This window comes from Hevea brasiliensis, chromosome 10, assembly GCF_030052815.1.
Source record: "Hevea brasiliensis isolate MT/VB/25A 57/8 chromosome 10, ASM3005281v1, whole genome shotgun sequence".
Lineage (NCBI taxonomy): Eukaryota > Viridiplantae > Streptophyta > Magnoliopsida > Malpighiales > Euphorbiaceae > Hevea > Hevea brasiliensis.
In genome coordinates, this window is record NC_079502.1 from 19,143,438 (window position 1) to 19,147,227 (window position 3,790).

A 3,790-nucleotide genomic window follows, 5' to 3' on the forward strand; every position below is an offset into this window, starting at 1 on the left:
AATGGCATAGAGCTTTTTATCTTTTCTTTCCCCGAGCACCACTCCAACTGCAAAGTCACTTACATCACACATCACCTCAAATGGTAGCTCCCAATCTAGTGGCAGCATTATTGGTGCTGAGATCAAGGCTTCTTTGATCCTGTTAAAAGAAATAAAGCAATTTTCCTCAAAATGAAAGGGAACATCTTGACTTAACAGGTTGGTAAGTGGCTTAGCTATTTTGGAAAAATCTTTAATGAATCTTCTGTAGAACCTGCTTGTCCCAAAAAGCTTCACACTCTCTTAACTGATGTTAGTGGTGGCATGTTTTCAATGATCTCAATTTTTGCCTTATCAACCTCAATTTCTCTTTCTGATATCAAATGTCCCAGCACTATACCTTCCCTCACCATGAAGTGGCATTTTTCCCAATTTAGGACTAGGTTTGATTCTTCGCATCTTTGCAACACCTTAGATAAATTAGCTAGGCAATCATCAAAAGTAGTTCCATAGACAGAAAAATCATCCATAACAACTTCCATGATATTTTCAATAAAATCAGAAAAAATAGGTATCATGCATCTTTGAAAGGTAGCAGGGGCATTACAAAGACCAAAAGGCATTCTCCTATATGCAAATATTCCATAAGGGCAAGTGAATGTAGTCTTTTCTTGGTCTTCTGGGCGAATGGGAATTTGAAAGAATCCCGAATACCCATGTAAATAACAGAAAGAGGAGTGTTTTGCTAGCTCTCTAACATTTGGTCAATGAAAGGGAGAGGAAAATGGTCTTTTCTGGTGGCACTGTTCAATTTCCTATAATCTATACACATTCGCCAACCAGTGACTACCCTAGTAGGGATCAGTTCATTGCTTGCATTTTGGATAACAGTTGTCCCACCCTTCTTAGGAACTACATGTACTGGACTAACCCATTTACTATCAGAAATTAGGTATATGATACCTGTATCTAATAGTTTCAAAATTTCCTTCTTGACTACTTCTTTCATATTTGGGTTAAGTCTTCTTTGGTGCTCGATAGTGGGTTTACTGTTTTCTTCCATGGGTATCCTATGCATGCAAATCGAGGGGTTTATCCTTTTCACGTCTTTTATTTTATACCCTATGGCCTTGTTATGGATCCTAACTTCTCTTAACAATTTTTCCTCTTCTAACTTAGATAGGCTAGCATTGATTATAATAGGATATTTAGAATTTGAGTCGAGAAATACATACCTTAGTGAGGAGGGGAAAGGTTTCAGTTCTACCTATTTGGCGTTTCCCTGGAGCTTGTCCTTTGGCTGTTCCTCCTTTAACTCTTCCATCTCGGAGGCTTGAGCTAGGAGTAGGGGTGGATGAGCTGCTAGCTGTTGTGCATAGGCTACTATTTCTGTGTTTTCATTATTCACTGTGTGGCTGTGCACAATGCATGCTTCAAGAGGATCTTTAGGATGTATCTCATAAAATTTCTCTTCAACTTGTTTGTTAAATACGTCGACCTTAAAGCATTCATCAAGTTCGAATTTATGTTTCATTGTGTCGAATAAGTTGAATTCCACTTCTTCTTCCCCTACCTTGAGGGTTAGTCGCCCATTTTTGACGTCTATGATTGCTTCAGCGGTTGCCAAGAATGGTCTTCTCAAGATGATAGGGATCTAAACATCTTCTTTTATTTCAAGGACAACAAAGTCTACTGGAATAAAGAATTTACCCACTTTGATGGGGATGTTCTCAAGTATGCCCACTGGATAATTAACTGATCGATCAGCCAATTGTAGTGAAATTATCGTGGGCTTCAGTTCTCCAATCTCCAGCTTTTTGCATTTTGATAGGGGCATTAAACTCACACTTGCCCCAAGATCACATAGGGCTTTGTCTATTTTCTTGTTACCAATGAGGCAGGGTATGGAGAAGCTTCCTGGATAACTTTGGAGGCAGCTTTTTTTGCAATATGGCATTGCATTCCTCTGTTAGAGCAACTATCTCAATCTTTCAGTTTTCTTTTCTTTAACAAAATTTCCTTAAGAAATTTAGCATAGGATGGCATCTGAGAGAGTGCTTCTGTGAAGGGAATGTTGATATAAAGTTTCTGTAAAACTTCTAAAAACTTCCCAAACTGCTTGTCCAATTTGGCTTTTTGAAATCTCTGAGGAAAAGGTAGGGGAGGCTGGTATGGCTCTGGCAACTTTTTTTTTCTTCCCTACTTCCTCTTCCTGATCTTTCTTGGCTTCTTCCTTCCTTTTCTCTGCTTGGCTTTTAGATTTTTCTAAGGTCTCATCTGTTAATTCTTTCTTTGATTGTACTAGAGTTCTCCCACTACTCAATGTAACTGCCTTACAATGCTCCCTTGGGTTCATCTCTGGTTGACTAAGCAGTTTATCAGTAGCCTTACTTGAAGAACTTGCTTACTGAGCAATTTGATTCTCCAGCATCTTGTTATGGGTAGCAAGTTGGTCCATTCTGGAAGTCAGCTATTTAATCAATTCATTATGTTGTTGTTGAGTTGCTAGGAACCTTTCCATCATGGATTCCATGGTCATCTTCGATTCAGGTTGCTGAGGTTGAGGAAGCGGTGGTGGCTGTGCGAAGTTTTGGCCTCTGTTCTGAAATCCAGGGTGGTGCTGGTGGTTTGTACCACTGTTGCTTGTTTATTGGCTGGTTCTGCTGATTGGACCATGAGAAATTTGAGTGGTTCCTCCATCCAGGGTTATAAGTGTTTGAATATGGATTGTTGGGCTGCCTCTGGTTGAAGTTTCCTCCATTATTCACATAGTTCATTTGTTCTGTGGAGGGTTCATTGAAGCTGTTATATTCTGAACTCATGTACCCTCCTCCATAGCTGTCCTCATATTGACTATTCATCCCTACTGCATTGGCTTGCATTTTATCAAGCCTCCTAGTGAGCTGATCAAATTGGGCAATTATCATGCTTAGGGCGTCCACTTCTAGGACCCCTGCTATTCTCCTTGCATTTCCTCTTTCATTTGACCACTCATAATTATGGTATGCAACCCTCTCTAGAAGTTCAATTGCTTGTGTCACTGTTTTCTCCATTAGGTCACCTTCTACAGCTGAATCAATTGTGCTCCTTGTAGAAAGTAGTAACCCATTATAGAAATTTTGCACTAATAGCCAATCTTCTATGCCATGGTGTGGACATTCTCTCTGCAGGTCTTTACATCTTTCCCATGCGTCATAGAGTGATTCACCTTCCTTTTATCTGAAGGTGTTAAGCTCAAGTCTCAGTCTTACAGTCTTTGCAGGTGGAAAATACCTTGCTAGAAAAGCTTGTGAGAGGTTTTACCAAGTGGTGAACGTTCCAGCTGGTTGACCACTGGAGGTGCCCAAGGGCAAGAAAGCACTGGAGGTGATAATGTGGATCTTCTGTTGGTGAACCTGCAAACTGAGTTTGTTGAATCATTTGAAGCCATGTTAGTTTTAATTCAAAGTTATTGGCTTCCACTGTGGATCTAATGACACTAGGCTGAAATCCTTAGACAGATGGAGCTCTGTAGTTTCTCAAGAGTCTTGGCCTGTCATTATTATCGGCCATGGTTGGAATTTCAGGATCTTCTTGATCGTGCTCTTGATGTTTCCTTTTCCTCCTGATGGCTCTCAGAGTTCTGTCTATCTCTGGATCACAGTCCAAAATTTCTTCTTCTGGCCTTGTTCTGGTCATATACCAGATTGGGCACCTGAGAGAAAAAAAATAAAAACAAATCAAATAAAATTAGATAATAAATATAATTGCCTAAATCAACTAAATTGCCTATCACTCGATATTACTAAAGCCAAAGTCCCCGGCAACGGTG

The 3,790-nt window shown here is 39.9% G+C and overlaps 1 non-coding gene across 1 annotated transcript; it reads left to right on the forward strand.

The window, feature by feature from the left end:
• The first annotated feature begins 3,120 nt into the window (after positions 1-3,120).
• Positions 3,121-3,227, forward strand: LOC131169951 (small nucleolar RNA R71). The gene has a single exon (XR_009140895.1). It is a non-coding gene; the product is annotated as a small nucleolar RNA R71 (small nucleolar RNA).
• Positions 3,228-3,790: the final 563 nt, after the last annotated feature.